This window comes from Ambystoma mexicanum, chromosome 3q (assembly GCF_040938575.1).
Source record: "Ambystoma mexicanum isolate Mex_15411 chromosome 3q, UKY_AmexF1_1, whole genome shotgun sequence".
Taxonomy (NCBI): domain Eukaryota; kingdom Metazoa; phylum Chordata; class Amphibia; order Caudata; family Ambystomatidae; genus Ambystoma; species Ambystoma mexicanum.
The window spans coordinates 1,146,664,725-1,146,679,246 of record NC_090926.1 but is presented as its reverse complement, the minus strand read 5'-3'; positions in this window follow the sequence as shown (position 1 = coordinate 1,146,679,246).

The window sequence follows — 14,522 nt, the reverse complement described above, 5'->3', positions numbered from 1 at the left end:
GCATCGTGCATCATGCACGTCCCAATGTTAGACAGGTGGATTTTATCTGGGACAAAATAACTTGGGAACTTGATCATAATCACAGGATGTCTGATCCAACCCATGCCCATATCTTTCAAGAATTTTCCCCATTTCCCCATTCAGACACTCCTGTGACTCCTGCACACTCTTTTGTGATCTGGCACATCTCCAAATCTGTCTATAAGGTCATCTCAAATCTCACAGATGGCACAGAAAACACTGAGTCACGAGAGCAGTCCAAGAGTTTTTTATGATATATTTGTGGGTCCTGGGAAAGCCTTCTCTCTCGCATGGGATCCTTCCCTAACCGACGCACCCACATATCCTTAGCCCCCTAGTATTGATAGGTAACCCTTAAGTGTTGATAGGTAACCCTTACTGTCTATTAACTGACCTTTGCTACTGATGATCCCTTAAGTGGAGGCTATCTAAACACCATTAGGGACTTCCTATCCTTCTCTCCTCTAACCAAAGGTTAGTGTTATACACAAGGTTTGGTTTTGTACCTTGCACTTACCCCGTTGGGCACAAGCTAGTTCATTCATGCTCACCTATACCTCTCCCTCGTTACTCTTACTCCTGAATCCCTCCTCTCACTCCTCCCATCAACTGTGAGGGGTCAGTAATGTGAGACTCACAACTGTGTTTAGTTTTCTCAAGGATTGACATTTTATTTTGAACAAAATTTGAAAATAAACCCTAACTAAACCTACTCTACCATGGGATTCCCTACCTAGTGTAGGATTTAAGGGAAACCCTCCTAGCATACACAAAACAAACCCTCACACTAAACAATAGAAACATACAAAGCAACATAGAAACAACATAAATAAAAGGTTACCAAATAACCAGTGTCCTGGGTGACGTCTACTGGTCCTGGGCAGATCTCGCTCCCCCAGTAATATCCCAAAGTCAATTTCTTCCAAGGAATAGAAAGTCTTAAATCAAGTCTTGTAAAGTTGCAAAGAAACAAAAGTTCACACAAATAGAAAATCCACTGGTAACAGTTCCTTCTTTGCCTGCTGAAAAGATTCCCAAGCCAAGTTCCACAAAGAAAACAACTGCACCAATGGTATTCCAGGATAACCTCCTTCCTTGAAATAATGGGTAAAATTGAAGACGAAAGTGCTACTTCTGCATAACTACAACTCTTCTTCTTGCAACTTCTGCAGTGTCTTTAAATACAGTTTGTCAGGATGCTTCTTCTTAGGGTTTGCTCTCTCTCTCTCGCAACTCCCTTCTGCCAACAATACTGTGCGAGCAGGCTCCCTTGCCCCACAGTTGACATCTGCTTCTACTACATTCAACTTGATAAGGTTCTGACAAAAGGATTGACAACCACAGTTCTACTGCTGCTACTGCGACTTAGAATTGTAGGCAACTTCAACAAGACTTCTTGACCTCTACAGCTTGGCAAGGCAAGAAAGGGCTGCCTCTTTGTCTTTCCTTTCTGTCTTGCAGCTACTAGAAAATCTGTCTTTAGCTCCCAGACTTTTTCTTCTCAACTTGAACAGTCTCAGCTCTACAGACTTTAATGAGTTCTTTTTAACAAGTACCCAACTCCCTTCCCCAGCTTCATATACACCTTCTGCCTCCAGTAGTTACCCCAAGGCTGTAGTGCCACTCTTCTAACCTTGGATAACCATGTCAACCTTGTATCAGAGGACTCTGGGTTACAACAGCTCCAGCGGTTTAAAACAATGGTGTTCAGTTCTTAAATGAGCTGGTTGGCTTGGATAATACTTGTTCTTCATTTAATTTGAGCCTCCTCTACAACTTCTATTTCAGTGTTCAGTATGTCACAACAAGCACATTTCTTAGTAGATACAAAATTAGGCACACGTGATTTCTATTTGATATTGAACTGCCACATCAAAAGATCTACGTTCCCTCCTTTCGTCATCGTTATGCTTCAAAGGGAATTGGGAAACATAGTTTCATGCGCAACCTCTGCTGATGTTAAATGGGCTTGTAACATTGTGGGAAAGTCAAGTTCAGCTTCATACGGTTTACCCACAATGGTCTCCTCTTTATAAGAAGACACGCGACCACTCGTCAACAGGTTAATGTAACAATGGGGGAAAGAGATGCTTTCTCTACACGCGGGTACTTCAGCTTTGTTAATATAAGTGTGTGATACAATTCCCTTGTTAGAATGACTTCCAATTTCTGTGAACAACTTTTACTCACTTTTATGTGTACGCAAGTATAAATTAAACTGGTTATAGTTACAGGCAAGGTATTCCTGATGATTTGGAATACGGAGCTTCCCTTTATCGACTCCACAATCACAGTGGCTCCTGGCTGCGTCTGCTTCCCGGCTTGATTTCTTCTACTGCTACTGCTACAGCCACTCTTGGGATCTACACACCTTTCCTGCACGGGTGTCTCTGATCCGGCCTCATTACTGGAGAGTCTACCTCTCTCCAAATCCCCTCAGCTTACTTCTGCACACGGCCCTTGGGTGGATGAACAACTTCAGCTCTGCATTCACAGCAATTAGGCGCACCTGGAAAGAGTGCCTGTTTCTCCCAGTCTCTTCCAATGCTGCCACAGCCAAACAGGTTTTGTAAGCACAGGACCAACTCAGAACATGCGTGTGAAATCTGCTCTTCTTCTGCTCCAACGTCCCTTCTGTGGTCACACTTCCATGTGAACTGCGTGCCTCGTGCTATGCTACTTCTGCCTCTGCTACTGCCGACCTTCCAGCTCCTGCCCATCTTCTTTCTACTGCTCCCTCCTGCTGCAGCTTTTTATGCCCCTCAGGTGGGTTAATTGGCTTCAGGTACAGGCCTTTAGAACTAATTGACTGACCTTGCTAAAAGCTATTAGGCCTGCCTGCCTGTCCTTGGCTCCTTCATGCCTCCTTAATACTCTTCTTCGTCACAGTCCCTGGGGGATCATGGGACATGAAGTCCACCTTTTAAAAACTCAGTTTCCTTACTTCTTTAAAAGGTTTAAGGATGGTTTTACCTCCCTTGATATTATTGAAATAGGAATTATAGGGTTTAACCTTTTGAGAGACAGATGGGACAGGAAAAGTCACATGTTTGTTGTTCCTTTTGGCATACCTTTGGCATTGTGGAGGATGTGGAGATTTAGGGGTAAAAAAGATTTGTTCTTTGGGTTCAACACTAGATTGAGTCACTTCTTTAGAATTTACCTTAGTAAGAGACCGAGATATATCAAAATGGCAGTAAGCCGATTCCTCCTCTAAGTCTGTATAAGTAGTATTCCTCCCAAAGTACAGTAGCCCCAGGATTGGTATATGGAAGCGTCTGCCCACTCCTGACCACCTGGGAGGAGACTTTAGCCAGTGTTTTAGTGGGGATCCGCAGGATTCTGCACAGATTTCTCTGTCCCTCTGATGTTTCACTTCTCATAGTTCTCGCTGCCATCCTTTGATGCAATCACTCCTCCCACTTTACTCCACTACTACTTCCCACTATTATCCTCCTTTCTCCCACTACTACACTCCTCCTACACCCCCCTCCCCTTACTACTAGTCACATCTCGCATCAGACAGCAGTCTGTGTGGCACAGATGGAGAAAAATTCACTCTGTGAAGCGGGGTATTTTCGGCATGGCGCTCGTTGCTCCACATATCAGTCAAGTGACTGCAGGCTCTGCCTGCTGTGTCACGTGCTGCCGCCTCTCGGCATTGGAAGATGTTCTCAGAAGACTACATAGCAGTCTTCTCACTAAGCAACTTCAGCAAACAGATGCTCTTTGAGTTCGCTTTCCATGTCCCTGTACATTCTTCTATTTTTGTACTTTCTCCAACTGACTATTCTGCTATCCCTTTCGACTAACTACTTTCGTAATACCATTCTAATTCCGATAGCCCCCGTCTCTCGGTATTCGAAAGACTTGATCCTGTTCCTTTACCCACACAATTGCTAAATCTGATCCAGTGCTGACATCTGGCATACAGCGAGTCTTTCCTCTCTCTGAAGTCTGTGAGCATTTCCAGCGCAGTGTTTAGTTTTCCTTTTTGACACATGCATTCTAAAACCAAGCATTAAATGACAATATGCCCTTAGTTACAGCTTGCCTTTAATTCAGCTTATCCTCTACACTTCACGAGCAAGACACTGAACTTCATTTATCTACATCTCAAACTGAATCTGAAGTCTTCTAAAGACAGGATCTCCAGGATTTTAATCCCCAGAGGGATTCTCTGGGACTATTTGTCTTTCCTGTTAATGACATTCAAGGAGATTAGGGTTTTAGGGAGTCCCTTGCTGTCAGCTCATCACTGCTGCTACTGATCAGGTCAGTCATTTAAGAATTGTTACATTGTTTGCTTAATAACTACACTCATCCACCCACAACTACCCTTCTCTGCCTACTATATTACTCCGCTCACAACAACACTTCTCCTACTACTACACTCATCCACCAACTACTACCCTTCTCTGCCCACTACTAAATTCCTCGTCACAGCTACACTTCTCCTACTACTACGCTCATCCACCCACTACTACCCTTCTCTGCCCACTACTACACTCCTTCCTCCAAACTACACCAACATCCTCCTTTCATCCAGTATTATTCACTTCACATGAACTCCTTGCACTTTCTTTTTCTACTCACTCTCCACAGAAACATGCACACTCACACTGCAGAACGTCTTGCACTCTAAAACCACTTCCTGCTTCCTGCACCCTTTGCTGATTGGTCCTCTTTCCCTACCCAATCTAGCCTAGTATTCCTCTCCCATGGTGGGTGTGTATGTTGGAATGTTTGTAAAATGGAGCGGAGCCCCGCCCTTTCTTCCCACGTGGGTCTGCTGATCCTCCAGTACAGTGGTGCAGAGATAGTGCTAGATCGGAGCGGGTTCTGGGTTCACATGTTGGTGCATTTTGGGGATAAGGGTCCCCTTTACTAGTCTGTCCCTGGTGGGTTCCTGGGATAACACCTTCCTCTACGACTCTTCTGCTACTCTCTTTTGGTCTCATTTTATGTTGATCTGGGTTGTGCAGAACCCAGATTCTGTGTTATGTAAGGAACACATGGTGGCAACAGTAAAGACAGACACAAAGGAGCACAGTTCAAGGGTGTATATGCGGGTTGGAAACAAGCCTAATCTAACCCTAAATCTAAGATGGTGGCAAGCTACAACCATCAAACAATAGTAAAGCAGTCCTAGTGGCATCTTGTCAAAAGGGCTTATACTAAGAACAACCTATTGCCAATCCTTACACTAAATACAAACAAAGAGTGGGGGATAAGGTTCACAGGAAAGAAAGAAGTGTTCACAAATAATAAGTCAGTATGCGGCAGTCAGGTCTCCCATCCCCACGTATTGAGCACAGGACAAGGTAGGACTCTGGAGCACAGCACACGCTCGAGCTTTCCCAGCACGAGGTAACAGTTCCATTCTCAGCTTGGTAGGGCCTTTGGTGGTTAAATCTCTTTTCTACAAAAAAAAGTCTCTTGCCGCCGAAGACCTGATGTCTTCATTAAAATAACAACCAAAAGTTTCTTTCAGCTTGCACATTTGATGATACCTTTTCAACCTGGAAGCTCCCTCGTTCGGGCTCAGATCCCTCTTGATTGCTAGCCTCAGTCTGCCGGGTTAACTATGGCTTTCAATACAATCTTAATCTGAACCATTCACAAATCTTAATGTCTTTTTTAAACAGTTCACTGTGGACATCCCTCGGTCGGGTTCACGCTTGTCAACACATTTTTAATCGGGACTTCAGACTTTGCCCCTGGTCGGCATCGCTTGGTCGGGTTCACTCTTGCCAACTTTACAATGCAGGATTCGCTTCCCTTAGTTTTCAAAATCATCTGTCGGTCAAAGGCTTTCGACTCAACAGAGGATTTTACTAGACCGTTGTATGACCACTTTGACCCCCTTCTCACCTTTCTCCCAAGGCTTTCTGGGGACAGTGGTTCAACAACAGGGTAGTCGCCCAGAGTTTCTCCAGTGTGCCCCCACAGGGTGATTGAATCTGCTATGCTGGCTCTCCCCTTGTGGATCAATAGTTCTTTGTACTTTCTTTAATCTGCTGCTTGCTACTTTCATTAAACACAGTTCGGTTTCTTATCGGTTCTCTCCTCGACTCACCGGCTGTGATAAACTGCTTGGCTTTCTTGTCTATCGAGTCAAGGCCGGTACCATTGGGCCATTCATCTCTCCCCGGCTTGGCTGTCAGCGGAGGAGGCGCCCGTGTATCGTTGACATCTGCTGCAACACACGCTGGCTGTTGTCTGCAGCCTTACGATTCCTTCTCTAGAGGTTTCACAGGCCTCTGTCAATAAGGGCAAGGTCACTTCTCTCCTTGGTATCCTCTCTATTCGTGCCGTCTTTCTCCTTCTCTTGAACTGCCGTGCTGAGTTAGCTCCCTCGTCGTGCAATCAGCATTGCTCGTATTTTTTATTTTTTTATTGTATATGGTATTATTAAACCTTTACAAAAGTGAAATTTTACAACTATACAGAGTGAAAATGATCGGCAGAACAAAAGTAATAGCCATATAGCAATCATATAGTAAAACAGTTACTTTTTAAGAAAAAAGAAACAGGCAATTGCAGGGGAAGAAAAAAAAAGAAGACAGAACAAGACCAAGAAATCACATCCTTAAGCTCTTTAAGGATAGACATTACCTTACCTATTCTAATAAGAGAATAAGAAAAGGGAGGAAAAGAAAGAAAAAAGAAAGGAAGACAAAGCAAGCAGATCATACAGCAAAATGCCAAAGGTGACCTGTATATGTTTTGTAGCCATACAGTTTATCTAGGGCAGTCCAATTGAAGGTTGCGGGTGAATCCAGACAGCGCCAGTCCCTCTTGCGTGTTTTGGATACATAGATAGCGTTGCCACACCAGATCAATAAATTGCCCCAAGTACAGATCCTTCAGAGAGCTCAGGCAGGAGTCTCTCAGAGTATTAAGTTGCATACAGTATAAAATAAGATGTTTGGCCGTTTCAGGTACTAAATGGCAAAATCTGAATAGACTATCCTCCACCTTGATTTGATTTCTTCTCAGCTTAATGTCTAAAGTAGGAAGGAATTCCAGCGTAATCTTAGCAGGTAAGATCGATGAATTCAGTTTGGCAAAATGGTGACAATCTGGAAAAGAGAACCTCTTTTCTTGTGTTTGTGAGATAGATGGTTCATATAGTTATATGAAGGGAAACGATCAACAGTGAGACACCAATCATAGTCCAACAACTTCTTTTTGGTTTTCATTGGGTTGGTGGTTAGTTGTTCTAGATCGGAATCAACACTTTGAAGGATCATTTCACACGAATTACAGAATTTGGTTAGGAAACCGAAGAGCTCAGTATTATTTCCAACAAGTTTGTTGACCGTAAGCATCCTCCAATGCACACGAGACTTTAAGGTGGCATATCCTAATTCATAGTGGATTGCAGTCAAAGGGACCGCATTCGGTAGACAGAGGACCCGTCTCCAAATAGCACCTTCAATGGCGTCAAGTTTAGACACAGTTAGCTACATACATAATTCCAAGCCATATGCCAATTTGGGGGCTATTTTACCTTCAAAAAAGAGGAGGGCTGGTTTTATGGAAAATCGACCGTATTTGCGGTCGATTTTTAAGATCTGGTTTTCCAGTGCTTAGCTTTGTTAAGAAGCACATCACGCTGCCCTCTCGAGCCGCTGCATGCACCAACATAGTAGCCCAGATAGATAAGGCTGTTAGAGGTGGTCACCCTAACCCCCTCCAAGTTCCAAGAATGGCTTGGTTTCCTATGAGGTCTTTTGGATAGTGCGAGAATTTTAGTCTTGGAGGGATTCATAATCAGGCCATTAATCTTGGCATAGTTGGCAAAAATATCCAAGAGGCGCTGGAGCCCAACCTTGGTTGAATCGAACAGCAGGAAGTCATATACATAAGCCAACCATACAATCTTAGTGGAGCCCATTCTTGGAGCTAGTAGACCCTCCTTGTCCAGATGTTCAGCTACATCAGAGATGTACTGATTGAACACCCACGGAGCTAGGACACACCCCTGTCTGACCCCACAATGTGTACGGACAATAGATGACATATCGCCCTTTTGATTTAGATGTATTATAATACCAGAGTTGTTATAGATCTCCTCCAACAGACTCAGTAGGCCTCTTGGCAGACCCCAAAATGCAAGCTTGCGCCACAGCCTTTGGTGATCAATGCAATCAAAGGCTGCCGAGAGGTCCACCAAGGCCATAAAGATGGGGCCCCTATCCCTACTGCAGGCAGAATCCTGAATGCATTTGTCCACAATTCCATTGATGTTAGTAGAGTGAAATTTGCGAAGGCCAGTCTGGAAAGAGCTCAAGGGATGACAGTTTTTTTTCCCATTCCTTAAGGTGAGAGAGAAGTAGGGCAGAAAAGATTTTGCAGTCTGTGTCTATCACGGCAATAGGCTGATAGTTCTTTGGATCAGACCTATTGCCACATTTAAAGATCGGCATGACATTTGCTAATTAGCTAATTAGCACAAAAGGTTGGCCCATAGGTTTGGATCAGACTTAAATGTGTTATTAGTTAGCCCATTAGGGCCAGGGGCTCTAGATCTTTTGCATTTTATGATTAAGCCCAAAACAATATCGATCTCAATGGAGGGCTCCCATTTAAGAGTTGGGCATTTTGGTATACTGTCTATGAAGTTATCACCCCCCCCCCTGAGATGGTTTAAGGGCAAATCTACTGCTGTAAAAGTCCAACCATACTTGTTCCAGGATCGGGTTTGATAGGGCAGTAGCCGAATGGGTATCTTGTCTATTAACAATGGACCAAAATGGCCCCACATTCGACCTGAAAAGGATCTGCAGCATTAGTTTGGCGTCTTGTTGCAGAAGATGATGCTTAAGTGTTTTACACAGATTTGTATACGTTTATTCAATCTTTCTAATGAATCCAGATAGTGTTGCCCCATCAAGATTCAATGTCCTGAGTCTCCTGAGCTCTTTTTGCATGCTAGTCTTAGCCAGCGCCAAGTCAGGATTGTAGCAATGGGTATTCCGAGAAGCAAGGACATGACTAGCACACCGTTTACCTAATTCATCTACCACTGCCTTCACAAGAGACATGGCAGCCGTTGTGTTAAAGGTGGCCATTTTCCACTCAAGAGTAGTTTGATTGAGCATTGCCCTTAAATTTTGGTTAAGGGTGTCAATGTTTTTTGGTGTCTATCGAACAGCAGTACCAGATGGGTTAGGTGTAACCTGTAACTGAGTCTGCAGTGTACCGTTGTGGTAATTTAACTTAAAAGTGGCTGTTAGAATACCATGATCGCTCCAGTTATTCATGTTCATTTTGAACAATATACATCTTTTGCATAGATGGTCATCCACAAAGATATAATCAAGCATGGAGGTAGAGTCTCCACATCGCCAGGTATGCCAAGTGGTATCATCAGTTTGGAATTTTGAATAACCCACCAGGGGCTGTAATCCAACGTTACCTAGCCCAACATACCATGCAAAACCCGCTTGTTTTTTCCTGGAGCAACATAGAGGCACCATATTTATCTCACAAGTTTCCCATGGAGGCTTCTCAAATACACATTCACAGTTTAAATGCCCCGCTAGCAGAACATGCCCAGAGCCATTAATGGAGGACCAATTAAATATAACCTAAGAAATAGCTGTAACAAAAACATCGACCGCTGCCATGCCACTGTGCCAATAGATATTTATGATTAGTAACTTCAAATCGCCATTTCTGGATGAAAGATCCACACCCCGGGCACCAAAAGAGCATTACCCTTGAGGCCTAAGCAGTTGTCTACAGCGATCAGAAGACCCCCAGCTGGTCTACCCCCCCAAGTTCTGTCTGGCCAACTGGTCATAGATTTGGTAGCCATCAAGGTATGGGGTCGAGGTCATCCAGGTCTCTTGTAGGCATACAATATTGGCGTCTCTCAGCAGCAGCAGGCAGTCCGGATTGGTAAATAGGTGGAAATGACCACTAGAGTTCCATGACTTGAAACGTAAGTCAGGAGCACCACTCAGATCAATCCCGGAAGTAGGCTGGCTAGGGGACAAGTTTCTGCCACAGGGTCGAGATGATGGTGGCCCAATCAACAGCCAAATCCTGTTCTTTTACAGTTTTCTTTACTTCTGCCCTTCCCTGGAAGCCCCGGAGAGGGTCAGCAGAGAGTTTAGGATTTGGCTGGTCTGTAGCTGGCTCGTGCTTCACTGTTTCCCAAGATAGACCGGGTTCCACCTCAAAGCCAAAGTCCCTCAGAGGCCCAATCTGAGTAAAGGTAAGTTCCTTAACTAAAGGAGAAAAGAGGAGTAACATGCTATTATCCTGACACTCTTGATCCAGAAAGGCCACCCTGGCGATATCCTTAGAAGAGATCAGAGAAAGAGCAAGTATTTCTGCAAATATAGTCAAGACATTGCATCTGTTCAGACAGATTGGTACTTACAAGTCCAGCAGACTCTTCATTCTGATTAGATTCAGCGGTTTCTTAATAGAAGTGTTGTTGCGTGTATGTTCCTGCAAGGTGGACAAAAGTTGACTTTGGGGTCCTTTTAGACTTGTTCCTTGTAAGATGGGGAAATCGGGCTGGGGGCGGGGAGGCTGGTAGATGGTTTATGGAGCTGTCCCACCAAATCTCTTATGCCTGCAGAGATAGATGGATACAGGGTTGCTGGAGGGATGTTGTCCTCCCGGAACTTCCCCCACCCCGCCCCAAAGTTCAAAGAAGGTGCACTAGTTTCAAGATGGTTAGTTTTCTTCTTCGTGAAGATGGTAGTCTGTGGAGGGCCCCATATGGACAGCAAAGGTGGTCGGCCACTTTTCTCATCACCAAGACATTAAGCATTTGTAGCACCTTTAGGCTAGCCCACAGAAGGTGGTGCAGGATCACAGGCGGGATAAAGGCCAGGCCCCTGTGCCATAGATGGATCTAATAATATGGCGCCTTCATCAAGAGTCTTGGTTTTCCCAGAGCCACAACCCCAGCGCCAAGACAGAAGGGCTGGCAGGGGTTGGATCGATGCCTGTTGAGGAACATCAGACCCAGCAACCTTTGGGATCTCCAAGAGGATGTCAAAATTGCGCATTTGAGCGGCACAGGAGATTTTCTCATTGGCAGGAGTAAGCACGTCAGTTTGGCTAATTGAATCAACCAGCTTTGGTTTCAATCGGGTGACAGCGGGGTTCCCCGGCCCCTCTGAGATAGGCCCTAGGTTTGGTTTAAATAAAGAGAGTGCAGGTGTTTTATCAAACACTAGACTAGGGCGTTTCATTGCCATTTTCCGCTTAATAGATCTTGGTTTACACAGGACAGGGCTTTTTTAAGAGCACCGATCTCGGGAGTTCCACCCTGAGTCGAAGCACCAGCCACAGATGGAACATGGTTGGCAATGACATTTGGGTTAGGAGGATTCACTAGTAAATTGGCAGGTAGAAGAGCGGGTGTAGCCCTCATAGAAGAGCAGTCAAGACCTTCTACGTTGCGTGGCACCAGCATTGGTCCCGGCGTAGGGGCATCAGGAGAGGCTGAACTATCCGAGATCTCCATTAGCTCAGTTCTTGTTGGGAGCGTCTGCGGGGTAGTTGAGGAGGTCGGGCCACCATATGAGCCTAATAGCTGGGCCTGTGCTGTTGGTCTCTGGGACAGTTCAGCTCCAATCCACTAGAGTTTGTTGGTTAGCTCCACAAGGATTTCTGTGCCAATACAGTCAATTTTGGAGTTGACTTCTGCTATTAATCTTTGGGAGTTTTTTTAATTCTGCCCAAATGTTGTCATACAGTTCGACAAATGAGCTAATCACCACATTTAGGGCTGAGACTGTCGGATGAGTTAGTCGTATACGTTCATCCAGGTCTTTGAGAGTGTGGTGTAATCTTGGAGATTCCTCATGCACCTGGTTATTGGCCCAAGTACTTGCATCCTCCGCAGGGTTTACTTTAGCCGCGTCTATCCCCTCAATGATGTTCGTGAGGGCAGTTGGTGTATTTTGGGAGGGACCACCGCTGATCTGTGGCTTCGGGCTCAGCGGAGTTTCACCAGCAGAAGGCAAATCCATTGCTTTGTCTGCACACTCAATAATACTGATGTCAGTAATATTATTATTGCCTTCAAAAAAGTCCTGGGTAGTCATAGCCGAGTGGTCCAACATAGCGTTACCTCTGAATGCTTGATGTAGTTTGATTTCCGTACTTGTTGAGGTCGCTTTCAAGATGTAATTATCCATAAAGGTTTGTCCCAGTATAGGCTGCATCAATTTTTGATGTTTGGGAGTTTTGGGGTACAGTTTTCCAGTAGGGATGGCAGGAATAGTAAAAGCACCCACGGCCTCAAGATTGCGAATCAATGCTTTATGGGTGGCACTGCTCATTATGGCTTGATGGCATTTGCTGGGCCGTGGAGAAGGTAGAAGAAAGGCCCTCTTTTGGATCCAAAGATATATGGGAGAGGGGTGGCAGCACACAGAGAGAAGTTGAGCATGTTGGTTGGCCCAGAGTAGGGGACCAATGCTCAGCCCCAGCTAGGGGCAAGTGAATACTACCCACAGGATCCGGCAGGATGGCATCCGGATACATGGGCATTCCATTTTGTCTTTGTAAACCAGCCCTCATATCTGTCACCAGTTGGGTAAATCGATGGACCTTAAGACAAATAGTGGAGGGAAGAGATGAGCCCAGTCCCCAGATCAAAGGACTCGTAAGGAAAATGGTAGAGTACGAGCCCCGCAGTCTCTGGGAGGATTGTACCAGAGAATGACAGACCCAAGGTTGAGTCATAGAGCCACAGTCACAATACCTGTTCTTTAGCAGGAGAACGTTCAAACCAGATCAAAGGACTCGCAGAAGTGAAAGAATAGGTGCGAACCCCACAGTCTCCAGAAGAAACGTTTAAATGGAAAACGGACCCACCATTGGGTTGTGAATTGTAGTAAAAAAAGGCCGAGTCAGACATCTTAGAGAATTTTGGCAGAGTTTCTTGCCGAACACGGCGAACACACTGTGGAAACCGCGCGCTCCACGTGTGTAGCCGTTTGTAAGTCCAGCCTCCAGGCAGCAGGTAAGGAAAGCGTAGAAAGACTCAATAATGCCTCCAGGCAGAGTAAGACAGCTTACAGAATTTTGGCAGAGTTTCTTGCCGAACACGGAGAACACACTGCGCACCTTGCTCGTATTGTGCTCTTGTGCTCCATCTTTTAGAAAGGAAAGGGCCGCCAGGTGTCTGTGATTCAGGTTAATTGCCTGACTTTGCTTGACCCTGGCATTGGGACATGTCAGGTAAATGGCCCTGGTGTTTGTCTGTCATCTCTAGCGGTGTGCGAAAGTGTTAGTGTCTGAAAAGGTGGGGGGGGGGGGCAGAGTGTTAGAGTATCCTGCGGGGTAGGATGGGGAAAAGGTATAACGAGAATGGGGATACCGCATCCCACCCGTTGGCGTCCCACTTCCACTCCCCAAGTACCCCCCCATCCAGGTGATCCTCCCTCACAGGTCCACCCCCAGGAACTGGATCAAGTAGCGATGGCTGTGTCCTGGCCACCTAGATGATAGATACCTGGGGACTAGTCTGGGAGACACCTTCAGGTTTCTCACAGTTATTCTCTCCCTCCTATGCCGGTGTGGTCCGGCGCTCCGGTGCTTCTGTAGACAGGGTTTCTGGAGCCTCCCACTTCTTGGTGTATGCATGGAGTACTGCTGCCTTATCTCTTATGGCTCCTATGGCATCGCCATCTCTCTTCTGGTCTCGGATTCATTAAACATAAAAGAAACACAGGCCCGATTGCAGGTTCTGAGGTAAGGTTGGAGGCACTGAACCCCATAGTGTGTTTCTGGCAGTGCTTTAAGTGAGCCGGGACCTCCTCAACACGGCGGGATAATGTCCCGTCGCGACTGCGGTGGGATATTATCCCGCTGGCGCCGCCATGATGAAAGACAGCTCCTGTGACTGACATAAGAGCCAGCCAGCCACAGCGTCATGCACACTGCAACTTCTTCTCACGACCCCTCGGGAGGCTTACTAACCTTGCGAGGGTTCACGAGAGGAAGTTGCAGTATCAAGCAGCCAGGCCAGCCACGATAAACGGGTGTGCCATTTTGGTATGCAGCCTCAGCGACCTGCTGCATGGAATCAGTGTCTCGGGCGGAAAGACAAGGCAAGGTAAGTGAGTTGCAGCATGCCAATGACTTTGCTGTTACAGTTTCGACTGGTGGAGGTAAACTTCTCTCTTAAGCGTTCGCCTCGACCAGCTGAAATTGCAACAGATTCATGTTGCTCTTTCCTTCCTGAACCGAAGATGATTCTTCTTAAGTTTCAGGGAGGCAGGGAGGCTGTTCCAGAGGGAGGCCCCAGCTGAAGAAAGAGATCTTCCACCAACTTGGAGAATCGACTGACCCTGAGGGAGTTTGAGGTGGATGAGCGAAGAGCTCTAGAAGGAAGGTATTTAGGAAGAGAGAGCTGAGGGTATTGAGGTCCCAAGCCCCAGAAGGACTTGTGGACGATTCAGAGGGTTTTGAACTTAATCCTCGCAGCCACTGGGAGCCAGTGCAGAGATTTCAGT